Source organism: Chiloscyllium plagiosum, unplaced genomic scaffold (assembly GCF_037043375.1).
Source record: "Chiloscyllium plagiosum isolate Xiang-an unplaced genomic scaffold, Cpla_swu_hap1 HiC_scaffold_18, whole genome shotgun sequence".
Taxonomy (NCBI): domain Eukaryota; kingdom Metazoa; phylum Chordata; class Chondrichthyes; order Orectolobiformes; family Hemiscylliidae; genus Chiloscyllium; species Chiloscyllium plagiosum.
The window spans coordinates 19927484-19941570 of NW_028270156.1; the positions used below are offsets into that span (position 1 = coordinate 19927484).

General features: G+C 39.7%; 1 protein-coding gene across 8 annotated transcripts in view; it reads left to right on the forward strand.

The window, feature by feature from the left end:
* LOC122557667 (leucine-rich repeat-containing protein 4C) overlaps positions 1-14087 on the forward strand; it is a 998121-nt gene that overhangs the window by 657300 nt on the left and 326734 nt on the right. For all 8 annotated transcript variants that reach the window (XM_087996325.1, XM_087996323.1, XM_043705489.2 and 5 more), the window contains one exon: positions 8078-8140. The gene's annotated coding sequence lies outside the window, so the exon portion shown is untranslated. The remainder of the gene's footprint in view (positions 1-8077; positions 8141-14087) is intronic.

Here is a 14087-nt window from a genome sequence, read left to right on the forward strand (position 1 = left end):
TGCTGACTCTGCCTAATCATAATTATGATTTTCTAAGCACTCTGCTACTACACCTCAAAATAATAGATTCTTGCATTTCTTGCTGTCAGACTGACTCATCGATAATTCCCTGTTTTCTCTGTTCCTCTTCTTGTGAATCATCGGGTTTTAAATAGCAAGATACTGCTTTTAAAGCATTGGGAACATATAGGTCTAGGGAATTCTAGGAAGATCAAATCTAATGCATCCATTATAGCTGTAAACACCTGTTTTAAAACATGAGCATATGGCCATTAGGTCTAATGGACTTGTTGGTTTTTAGTTGCATTATTTTCTGCAAATCTATTTCTTTGCAATGACTGATTTTTTAAAAATTCCCCATGCTTGCTAAACTCTTGGTTCCGAAGTATTTCAAGCATTTTGTTTTGCATGCTCCATTCTGAAGAAAAATGCAAGCTAGCAATACAAAAGCTGAATACTGTGAATGCTTGGAATCTGAAATAAAAACAGGAAAAGGCAGAAATCGTCAGCAGGTCAGGCAGCATCTGTGGAGACAGAAACAGAGTTAGCATTTCAGATCTGTGGAAATTTGACCAGGATTGAGGAAGAGGTTAATGCAGAATTTCCCCAGCTTCTGAACAATGTGACAAAGACGAGGTAGTTAGTAAAATGTGGCGAGGATAGAAAAATGTGATTCCTAAAGCGAAGAAGAAAATGATGCAAATGCTTTTGCAATTATGATGCTCATAGCATCTCTGCCTTACCTTGCTTACCCTTTTTACACATTGCCCCTTCATTCAAAACTTCCAGGCTCAAAAGTCCTGTGTTGTCATCCCTTTAGTGCAGACATAAACCAGCCAGGATATGATGTTTGTCTGTGATGGGTCCAGCTCTCTGCAACTTTAAAGTGCAGAAACACCCTGCATGTTGATGAAGGTTGAGTAGTTGACAGATGTATGATGCCCATTGTCCATGGATGAGAGTTGTGTGCATTGTAGCATCCCTGCGATATTGTTGCCAGGTGTCCAAGATGGTGGTGGAATAGGATGCTCCAGCTGGAGCTCATTCACTTTGCCCATTCTTCTTCTTCTTTTCTTCTTTTTCTTCTCTTTGTCTTTCTCCAAGTGCTTTTTTCTTTCTTTTTTTTTTGAAACTTCAACTCTCGGCCTCTAGTGATGATTCCCACCCTCCAGTGACAACTGCTGGCATGGTGCAGCAACCTTCTGGTGTGGTGTGGTAACTTCCCGGTGTTGGTATGATGACCTCCCTGTGTTGGCATGGCGACATCCCAGCATTGGCATAGTGACCTCCTGCCCTGGTGCAGCAGCCTCCTCCCACAGTGGCCTCCTGGCATGGCAGGTCACCAGTGGGGTGTGAGGCCAGGGCCTAATGGAGACTGGAAGCTAAGTGCCAGCATGGTCTGCTGTACTGAACTTTTTTTCTGTAATACTGGACTTTCTATTTCTGCATTGTCTGAAATCTTGTAACTAAATAAGCTGTGCCCAGGTACTTTTGTATCTGTTGGCATGGTCATTGACAGCATATAAACTTTTCACTATACTCATTGGGTGTATGTGACAACAAAGGCTACTCTATTGTATTCTATTCTATTCAGAGATGCAAATGGAAAACTGGAGTTAAATATACATGCTGACTTTCAAGTTGGGAATTGTCAATGTCTAGTTTCCTCATGGCAGGTGGTAGGATAGCCAACTGCAAATGATTGAAGCAAGATTCAGTGATAATGTGGATGTAAACAAATAAGAATCACTATTCATAGGCATTTCATTATTTCCTTGTAGGCATCTTATCTCAACATCCCTGACTTAATTGGAAAACGTAGCTAGTTGCTCTTGATGTTGAGATAGACCCTGTTGGACTTCTCATTTGATTCTCTCAGATTTATCAATGTAGCCCATTAGATCCAAACCCCTATTAGATTCCACCATTGCCAAATTTTGTGATAGCTTCTGAGGAAGTGAAAGGGAGTTGAAGAAAACAAGGAAAGGACTATCTTGTGGAGAACAGGAAAAAGATTAAATTTCAAAATGTTTTGCAGTGCAAAAGCCAGCGGAAATGGAACATGTAAATGAACAAAAACTCTAAATGATATTTAAGTGGCAACATAACAACCTTTCAAGCAGAAAGTAATTTGGAACTAAACAAAAGAGAATAAGGAAACTAACAAGCAGAAAAGGAATTACAAAATGGTAGCTAGAGATTATGATCTAAGACTGTTTATCTCAATTTTGTGTCCAGAAGACTATAAAGTACGCAGTCAAGAAATAAAGTGCATTGAGCAGCATAGGAATACTTTAGCAAATCAAGGACATAAGGGACAGTTTGGGAGAGTGGTGAGGAATTAATATGACAAGGAAACTGAGAGCTCGGGGTCACTCTCTGAACAGAGATGTTCTGCAAAGCAATCTTACAGTCTCAGTTTGGTGTCCCCAGTGTCTGGTAAACCACTTTATGAACAGTTAATATAGTGTTTTAAATTGGTTCCAAAATCACTTCCACGAGAAAATGTGTGAAATCTAATAGTCAAATAGCCCCCAATTTTAATATTTTATCCAAAGGCTTAGTCCTGTTGGAATATCTAAAATATGTCAGCCACAGGACATAAACCTGTACTATATGATTCATATAAAACTGTGCATCCAGCTGAGCTAAACCAATGAAGCTAACTGTAACATCAAATCTGAGAGTTTTAAAATAAATGGCCATTTATTGCTGTAATAGCCAGAGTTCTACATATATAATTGTAAACAAAGTCTTCCCACATCTCTTTTTAATAAAAAGCTAAATGCTCTTTTGTGGTCATTTTTCTGGCAGTAACACTACTTAAACAGTTAATTGATTTTGTTTACTTAAATTCTCGTGTCAAATTACCATAGCATTGTGCAAGGCTATTTAATTTCAATAAGGATCCCAAGCACCATTGGTAAGATTTTAAATATGACAAATGTTTTGAAGTATTGGTTTTCTGTGGAAATTATTGAATACTTAATCAAAATTAAGCTGCTTTTGGCACTGCAGAAAAGATGTGCTTTATCTTCATACATCGTCTGGAAAGATATATCTGTCAGAGCAACAAATTCAAAAAAGGTAAATAATGCTAGTATTGGAAAATCCACTTTAACGATTACTGGTGGGATGAGGATTATATTCAGTGTGAAAACATCTCTTCTCGAATAATGCGTTTTAGTGACCATCCCTGAAAATCATGGTTGATGTACCTTTGTGAATTTTCCCAGACTAATTCTGCTCCTATATCACATGGTCTTGTGCTCCTTATTAGGTCTCCACTTAAACATCCTCTTTTTTAAAGAGAAATGCGCACATAAGAAGTAAGAGCAAGATTCTCAAGATTTCGTTGCCATTCATTACAATCATGGATGATCTCAAGCTTTAATGCCATTTCTCTGCCCTCTTTATGTCTTCCTTGATTACAAGACCAAATATCTGTCTAATTCACTGGACAATATATTGAATTCCAGTGCATACGATGGCCCTCAATGATAGAGATTTTAAAGATTCCCTACACTTTGAGTGAAGACATTGCTCCTCATTTCAGTATTAACTAAGTAGCTGGTTTAAGATTGTGAACTCTTCCTGTAAATTCCCAAGCTAAGGAAAACAACACTTCCATTTCTGCCCAGAAACCTTTCCTTTGATTATCTGACGCCATGTTGGTTGCCTCTGAACCCTCTCCAGCACCCATGTGTTCTTTATCAAATATGATGTACAGGTTTAAGATATCTTCCTTACATTTCAGTTCTATCTATCCTAATAAGGTTGAGTACTTTGTTTGTTTGTTTTTGATAACCTCATTAACCATTGGTGCATTCCTCAGGAATTTAATTATTTATATTCTTTGACTCTCCTTTGTTCTTCTCTCCCACTTATTCTTGCATCATTCAAGTTTGTTTTAATTCTTTCATTATAAGATCAGAGAATCTCAGAATACTTGCAGTGATGAAGGAGGCTTTGAAGCCTCCAAATGAACATTTCAATTAACACCATTCTCCTGCTTTTCTCCCTCAATGCTGCCATTGGTTTGTTTTCAATTTCAGACTAGATCTGTTTTGAACCTGCCTCTGTGTTCCAGAACGTACCAACTCACTATGCAAAGATGCTTTGCTCATATCATTTTTGTTTCTTCGACCAAATACACCTTCATTCTGGCTTATCTTAATTAACCTACATTGGCCCATGTGACTGTCAGTTGTGCTGAATTATTGTTTCTTGAAGTTTTCCTACCACTGACGTTAAGTTGACTGACCTGCTGTTGCTGGATTTCTAAAGAAACAAAAACAAAGAATTACAGATGCTGGACATCAGAAACAAACTCAGAACTGAAGAAGGGTCACTGGACCTGAACTGTTAACTCTGCTTTCTTTTCACAGATGCTGCCAGACTTGTTTCTGGATTTCACTTTGTCTGAGTGAACTGTAACACTTGCAATTCTCAGTCCTCTTGCAGCACCACCAAGTCGAACAAAAACAGAAACATTAAGGCTTGTGTTTCCGCAATTTGCACTCTGAGCTTTTGACTTCTCTCAACTTTCCTTGGATGCATTGTATCTAGTCCTGGTCCCTAATGTACGTTAAGTACAGACTGTCCATCCAATACCTCATCGGTATCTATTAGAACTCCTTCTAGTATCTGAATTACCTTCTCTTTCACTATGGCTTGGGTGGTATCTTCTTTCTTGGTAAAGGAATGTGCAAAGTATTCATTTAATAGCTCAGTTGCTGCTACTTTACCTTTTACTACTTCTGTGTCCAAAGAGGACCTTGGGGTTTCCTTTCATAATGGCTGTCAGTTTGTTCTCATACTCTGTCTTTGTATCTTATATTTGTTTCTTTTATTTTCTTTTACACATTCTCTCTGGAACTTTTATACTCAGCCTGATTCTCCATTGTACTTATGAACTGACATCTGTCATAAATATAGTGGGATGAAATTTGGGCATCGCTGGTAAGGTCACTATTTATTACCCATCCCAAATTGCCCTTCAGCAAGTACCACTTCTGTCGATCCAATTTAATTGTTTATAGGAAAGGTTTTCCAGTACTTTGACACCACCAACAGTGAAGGAATTATGACATAGTTCCAAATCGGGATGGTATGTGACTTTGAGGGGAACCTGCAAATGCTAGCGTTCCTGTGAAACTGCTGTCCTTATTCTCTTGGGTAGCAGAAGCTGCAAGTTGGGAAGATGCTATCAAAGGAGCTTCTGTGAATCATTGCAGGGGATTTCATAGAAAGTATGTACTGATCAGTGGCGGACAGAGTGAATGTTTAAATTGGTACATGAGATGACACTCAAGTGGATTGCTTTGGCCTTAATAGTGTCATGTTTGTTTATTGTTGCTAAAGCTGTACATATCTAGGCAATTGGCAAGTTAAACATTACAACACATAGTTGACTTGAATGTTAAAGATTATAAACATGTTTGGGGAGTTAGGAGGTGAATTACCCAAAGTGGAATTCCCAGTCTCTGACATGCTCTTTGAGTTATTTATATGACTGGGTAAGCTCAGTAGGTTTGGAAGCACCTGTGGAAGCATCTGGAACCAAATTAAGGTTTTGAATCCAAGATGACTTTTTATTGAACGTCTGGTCCTGACGTACATAGTAATAAGTGGAATTGCTACGCTTCTTGCCAAAATATACTTCTTCACTTTTACCTTTCTCGAACTACATTTGCCAATATTTTGCCCAATCTGCAAGTTTATTAATGTTCTCCTGCAATATTTTTGCAGTCACTTTCAGAATTGAATCACTCAACTCTCCTCTATCCTGACAGCTGTGGTCCAGATTTCACACAAACTCACTTTGAACAACTCCAATCTGAAAGTTTTCTATGATTTTCAGCAATCGGTCAGTGAATAGCAGAAACTTACAGACCGGTTAATTCAGACTTGGGTAGATGGTGAGTTTTGTGGGTGAGATATACCTCAAGTGCAATAAAACATGTAAAATCAATTTTCACTGTATGTGATTTCATTTGAAATTCTTTGACCTTTTGCACTAGTCTAGCCAACTTCCTGTGAATTCTGATGGATAAACCAGAGCAACCTTGCAGAAATCCTTATATCTGTAGTCTAATGCCACATGAGTTCCCAAAATACATAACAGATATGCATGGAGCAGGCTATTGGCTTTAGGATTATGGAAGTGTGTGAGTCTGCATTATATGTAGTCATGCACATTTCTCATTTATTCCTGGATAATCTGTCATTCAGGAATAACATCCAGATGTGCATTGCCTAAACTACCAGCAGGCCATCAAATTCATATCAAAAAACAAAATGTGTACAATTTCAAATTCCCAATATTTAGCTTTTAAATGCAGAATTCAGTTTTTTTTATTTTGATAGCTCATCATTGAGTGCAAAATATGGAATGCTTCAATCTGCTAGTTTAATTTAATCTCAGTTTCATTAACTGCTGAATTTTCATTTTGTCCAAAAAAGATGACATGAAGCATTTGTATAGGTTTGCCCACTGAGATACAAATGTATGTTTCTGTCAGGACGGAGCCAGTTCTGGGAAGGTATCTATTATAGTTGTTCTTACCTCTGCTGTTAAAAAAAGACTTCAGTCTGTTATTTCTTAGACAATTGTTTTATTCATTCATGGAATGAGGGCATCTCTGGCTAGAAGAGTTAAAGGTCAACCACATTGCTGTGGGTCTGGCAGTTTGGCAGTTTCCTTCCCTAAAGAACACTAGTGAACCAGATGGGGTTTTCCGGACAATTGACGGCAGATTCATGGTCATCATTAGACTCTTAACTCCAGATTTTTATTAAATTCAAATTTCATCATCTGCCATGGTGGGATTCAAACCCAGGTCCCCAGAATATTACCTTGGTCTGTGGATTAACAGCCTGACTATAATACTACCATACCTTTAAATTCTCGCCAGCTATTAGTGTGATCTGTTTATTTACATTATTAATTAATAGTCTATCCTTATTCTATAGTAACTTGCTATTCTACAATTGTATAATAAATATTTTATTATTAGATTAGATTCCCGACAGTGTGAAAACAGGCCCTTCAGCCCACGAGTCTGCACCGACCCTCCGAAGAGCAACCCACCCAGACCCATTCCCCTACATTTACCGCTGACTAATGCACCTCGGGCAATTTAGCATGGCCAACTCACCTAACCTGCACATCTTTGGACTGTGGGACGAAACCGGAGCACCCAGAGGAAATCCATGCAGACACCAGGATAATGTGCAAACTCCACACAGACAGATGGTCAAGGCAGGAATTGAACCTGGGTCCTTGCGCTGTGAGGCAGCTGTGCTAACCACTGAGTCACCATGACGCCCCAAGAAAAAACCTCTTCTGCTAAGACATGGGGTGATTATCCTTCACCACCTAGTCTCAGTAAGTCCAAAGACCAGTACTAATGCAAAGAATTTAAGACAACATAACTATCTACAGACATTCCGATAGGAACCCGATGCTTTGGGGATATTTTATCATCTCTAACCAGCTTCCTCACAATCCCCAGTCCCTCTCACACAACCACCATCTCACCTCACCTTCTGTTGCTACCTCGTGGCAACTTCAAAGTTGGTTTGAACTGGAAAACACTTATATTAATAACTGCAAATTTTTGCAGCCTGGAAATCTATCAGAAAAGACCAAAGACTCATGCAGTTAATTAACTCTGTAGTGATTCAACCTGCTCATGGTCACAGATTTTAATAATTGCCCTGAAATGCTGCCAGAATTTAACAGCTTTCACAGTGTGTCAGACATCTCAATTACATTACTGCTCTTGGAACTCCTAGATACAAATAGAACCATGAAGAAGTACAGTAGTGCCAAATCTTCCCCTTGATAAAACCAATAGTATGGTGAATTCTTTTGTCAGCTGGAGCACAGATCCAATCTAGGTGGATATAAAAGAAATATGTAAAGAACAATGGTACTGCAAATGTTCGAGAATCATAGTTTGACAGTTATTGAAAATGAGATGTACTCAGGCAATTGCACAGTTGTGTGAATGCGGGATGAGAGAGAGAGATGGAGATCTTTTCTAAAAAAATGTTTCATTTCTCTCTGCAGATTGTCATTTGCCAATGACTCTTCAGCACACAGAATACGCCTGGTGAATTCAAATTGAATGCAGTAAGTAAGACCCACTTGTTGCAATGTCATACGGATGTGATATCTTGCTGATGTATTTGACAATGTGTTACAATTTGTAAGCAGAAGAAAAAGGACTTGGTTAATTATTATGGGCTTGTAGAGTGTGTTTAAACTTTCACAGTAATATCTGTTGTGACCATTGCTGTCTGGCATATTCAAACATGATCTGTTGCTCTATTGCTTTATGCTTATATGATTTCCAATGAAAGTAAGTGTGGTGATGCTTTGCATAGACCCATTGTTGGCTTGGCAGGGTCTATTGTCTTAAGAATGCTTTGAACACAGCAAATGCGAATGAAGTGCTTGATGATTTTCAGTTTGCATTTCACAACTGTGAATCTTGTAAATGTATTGGCAGTTGGATGAGTACAAAAAAAATCACAACATAACTGTATTGACATTTGCATTCCACAATGGCCCGTTGCAATTATTGCAGAATGAAAATGGTATGTTCTGGTGGGAACAAAGGACAGGAGTGAAACAAATTGAATGCATTTAGATTTAGACTGAATGTAATATGAAACCTAAACTATTTGAAGTGGGTAATTTGGGTTTACACTATGAATGTTGAAATTTTGATTCAAATTTAAATTGTGAGTAAGACATTAAGGGGCAAATTATCCCTTTGTGTGCCCTTTCGACTGGTTTACACCGATCTTAATTGCACTACCATTCTGATAAAGGTGGAGCCAAAGTTGTGGTTGGTGACATTGTGTCTAGTTTTGTTGGAGTCTTCTCATCTCTGAGGAAGATGCAGATAGATTACACATTTTCTGTTGTTGATTTGCAAAATAGAACTGGAAATGCTACTTAATATTCAAGATAAATATGTTATCTGATAAAATCATCTCTGGATAAAAGCTCTGCTATCTGTATTCTTTTCACTGACATGATGTCAAACTTTTGAACAGATGGTGTCATGTATATATTGGACAAGAAATATAAGAGATGTTAGAAAGGTCACAACAATATTTTATGTTTTTCATGATTTTGAGATGATTTTCAGTCTCTTACAATGTAGTTAAAAATGACACAACAGCAGGTTATAGTCCAACAGGTTTATTTGGAAGCACTGGCTCTCAGAGCACCGCTCCCTCATCTGATGGCACTGTTACCTACTAGGAAAAGGCAGGACACAATCTGCATATAGTAAATTTCAATTGGCAATGAAATGACCAGGTCATCTTTTTCAGTGACACTGGCAGTGGGATAAAATAGTGACTCGGACATGCCTCTTCTTCAAATAGTGTCACCTGCTCTTTTATACCCACCTGAGGTGGTGGGGATTAGTTTGCAGACTCATCCAGAAGGTGACGTCTCTGACAACATAGCATTCCCACAGTACTGCACAGAGCTTGAACTTATAACTGGTAATGGTGCTTTGTTTGAAGCACATGCATGCATTATGCGCAAATAAATCAATGTCATTGTTTACCAGTGTCATGATGTGCCCATAATTTTACTTTACATCGGCAAAAAATGTGTCATTGTAGCAAAGTCTGGTGCTATTTTACTGTGAGTGTGCCCTGGTACTCGCTTTTTCTGGACTGGTCCTGTATTGTCTGCCATCCGAAGGGCAGCCATGATGGTGGCACTAATAAAGCTGGAAGGAGTGCAGTACTCTGATTTCCACTGGCTCGACCGGCTGATGGGATGCCAATTTGCATGTCAATTAAATACATTTCTGTATCAATGTGCTACCAACAGGTCTCAAGCTGCAAAATGAGCCCTGAAGTGGTGTTCTTCAAACAACCAGGCACCCAAGTTGCTGGTGAGCATTTTTTAGGAACACCTGGTTGTCTGGTTGTTTAAAACATCTGGCTATACTTTGGAGTACTTTTGAAGGTTTTGTGGTATGTCCCTTTGTTTCCCAAAGAGTTTTGCTTCATCCCCACAGTGTTTGCTGCATGTTAGAAAGCCTGTCCACATAAGAGGTGAAGGGAACTGATTAGATTAGATTCCCTACAGTCTGAAAACAGGCCCTTCGGCCCAACAGGTCCACAACGACCCCCGAAGAGTAATCTGCCCAAACCTATTCCCCTTCCCTATATTTACCCCTGACTAATGTACCCAACACTATGGGCAATTCAGCATGACCAATTCACATATTCCTGCACATCTTTGGATTGTGGGAGGAAACTGGAGCACCCAAACGAAACCCACGCCAACAGGGGGAGAATGTGCAAACACCACACAGACAGTCACCTGAGGCAGGAATCGAACTTGGGTCCCTGGCACTGTGAGGCAGCAGTGCAAACCACTGAGCCACCATTTCTCTGGCCCTGAAGGACAAGATGAAGCAGAGGCTAAGAAAAGCCAAACTCTGCCCGATGCCCTCTGCCAAGATTGAGCAACACTCCTCCATGTTCCTTGACACACACAGGAGGGCAGACCAATTGGCCCATCAATGCTGTTCAGTGTACCAACTCATTGAGGTGCTTAACTGAATCCTTTCCAGGAGATCTTGTCTGTGACTTTGTCTTCGAATGAACTGGCAAAGAAACCACCCTTCCCCCCCCGCCCCCCGGTCTGACAGCGTTCTACTAATATCTCGATGACTCACAAGGAGCATAGGAACATAGTAGGGAAATCAGCCCATCAAACCTGGACCATCATTCAATACAATCATGGCTGCTCAAAATTTTACTATCTTTCAATTACCCTATTCCCATACTCCATTGGTATCAGAAATCTCTCAATTTTGGTGTGAATTAAACTCAAAAACTTAGCCTTCACACCTCTCTGTAATTCTCGCAAATTTTAAAGTTCACGACAATCTGAATAATTTATTTTCCTTATCTCAGATGTTAAGACCATAAGACAGTAGGACTTAGGAGCAGAAATTAGGCCATTCAGCCCATCAAATCTTATTCACCATTCAATCATGACCGACAGGTTTCGCAACTCCATTTTCCCACTTTCTGTCCGTAACCTTTGATCCCCTTGATAATCAAGAACCTATCTATTTCCATCTTAAATGTATTCCATGACCTGGCCTCCACAGCCTTCTGTGGCAGTGAATTCCATACATTCACCACTCTCTGGCTGAAGAAGCTTCTCCTTATCTCTGTTCTATTAGATCTTTCCTTTACTCTAAGGATGTCCCTTCGAGTCCTAGTGTGCCCTACCAATGGAATCATCTTTCCAACATCCACTCTGTCCAGGCCATTCAATATCCTGTAGTGACACCCCCCTTACTTTTAAATTGTGCTTTCTAGCTTTAGACTCCCCAATCAGGCGAAACATCTCACCCATTTCTAGATTATCTATACCCTTTCAACCTTTTGTAGATTTCAATGAAATCACCTCTCATTATTTGAAATTTGAGAAAAAAAAGCCCACTTCAAATTGTCTGCAGCAGTGCAAGAAGGCAGCTCACCACCATGTTCTCAAGGTCAACTGGGGATAGACAATAACTGTTGGCAGAGCCAGTGATGCCTACATCCAGTGATTGAACACAAAAAATAAATACAGACACAATTTACGCAACCTCTCTTTGGAGGACAGTTCCTCCCTCCCTCAAGCAAGTCTGGAGAACCTATAGTGCATTCTATCTGAAGCAATAATATTTTTCTTGAGCTAAAGAGACCAAAACTGCACATAATTGTCTGGGTGCAATCTAATCAAGTTGAACAATTGAAGCAAAAACTTCACTACTCATGTACTCAAATTCTCCTGTGATAAAGTCCAACATTTCATTCACCATCCTAATTACTTGCTGGACCTGTTTGTCTTCAGTGACCTTATTGACAAAGATACCAAATGTATACCTTGTACATACAGATGAATCTCGATTATCCAAAGGACACTGGCACGGAGAATTTTGTTCGGTTAATCGAATGCTGGATAATTGAATGCCAGATAACATAATTAGCCACGCATCGGGACCTTGCGATCTTGTTCAGATAATCTGAAATTCAGTAAATTAAATGCTCGATATTCAAGGTTCCTCTGTATATACTTTCCAATTTATTACCATTTAAGTAATAATGTGCACATCTGTTTCGCTTACTAAAATGGATGATCTTGCATATGCCCACATTATATTCCATCTGTAATGCACTTGCTCATTCAATAATCCTGTCAAATTTTCCTGAAATTGTTGAGCATCTTCCTTAGAACACACAATCCCATTTAACTTTATTTCATCTGCAACTTTGGAAATGTTGAAATAGTCTCCATCTCCAAATTGTTGATATATCTTTTGAGCATCTATAAGCCCAAATACTAATCATTTTGGTACCTCACCAGTTCCAACCTATTAACATTTGAAAGACCCATTTGTTCCTAGTCTCTGTTTTCTGTCTGTTAGCCAGTCAGTAATTTAATGACAGTACATTATGGCCTGTCCCATGTGAGTTAAGTTTTCGAATTAGCCTCCTGTGAAGGACTTTATCAAAAATATTCTCCCAATCTAAATATACTTACGTATATGTCCAACGGACTTCCTACAGTGTGGAAGCAGGTCATTCGGCCCATTAAATCCACACCAACCCTCTGAAGAGCATCCGACCCAGACCCAACCCCTTACCTCTATCCCTGTAACCCTGTATTTCCCACGGCTAAACCACCGAACCTGCACATCTACTGACTGTGGGAGGAAGCAGGAGCACCCAGAGGAAACCCACACAGACACAAGGAGAACAATGCAGACTCCAAATTCCACACAGAGGGAGGAATCAAACCCAGGTCCCTGGAGCTGTGAGGCAGCAGTGCTAGCCACTGTGTAACCAGCCCACCCAAAACTCTTTTAGCAATTTCATCATACCCTATTTCCCATTCACCAATCCTTGTTAACTTTGCCCAATCAGGTCACCATCAGCCATATGTTTAATTATCTTTTCCTCTCTCATAGATTGTAGCAGTTTCCGACCTACTGATGTAACAGTTTCCTTTTATCACTCTCGTTCCTTTCTTAAATACTTGGGTGCTGATTCTATACTAGTCTCCCAGATAAGTGCAGCACAAATTCTTGAATTGGTGACCAGGAGTATCAGTTCAGGAGTCAGTGCTTCTTCATCATACATCTTTCCCAGACTGCACTGGTTGGTCAGGTGGTTCAAGATAAGAGGGGTTGGTTTTGGAGGTTGCTGGATGGAAAGGTACATGTGCATAATCGTATATTGTGCAATTCGTACATCTTGTCATATTTCCAGCTGAGGATGAAGTTGTACTTGAGCATGTGCATAAACATAAATATAACATTGTGCTGGTCATTCTCAGTCATACCTGCTATAATGGCCTCAATGATTGACACACCAATAATTTGGACCGTTATCTACTCCAAAGGGCCCAGGAGACATAACTCATCTGCCCATTCTCCCCACCACACTACCTGTTTCTGATTGCTCCCTTGGGTTATGGGCCTTCTCACGCTGCCGGAAGGAAGGCATGGAGAGACAGTGAGAGAATTTCAATGTGTGAATGATGTGCCTATCAGAGTTGAATAGCACAAAACATGTGGTGCAAAAGAGGTGGGTGAAAGGTTTACCATCAGTGGTACATTTGAGATTTTGAAGTGAACCTTATGGTTATTCTGTGATAACCCATGTTGCTAGAGATAGTTAATGGGTGAGTGAAAGGGGTGTGGTGCATGGAACAATCTCTGAGATTGGTGAAAAATTATGTTGGAGATGTCATTCGAAGACACATTCTCTGTCTTAACCTGCTTGAGGTAACTGGACATTTTTTTGTGAGAACGTGGAATTGTCCTCAAAGCCAGACAGCATGCATTAACTTCCGTGACAATCTGCCCCCTTTCTATTCACAACATATGCCTTGAGGACTACCAGGCTCCACATGGAGACATTTCCTTTTCACTTTCAGGGTTAAGGTTTCTCGTGCTACATTGGGTTCTGGCTTGCTGCTCCATTTCGATCCTTCTTCCTTGTGAAAAACACTTACAGATTCCTGCAGCTTGAATGCA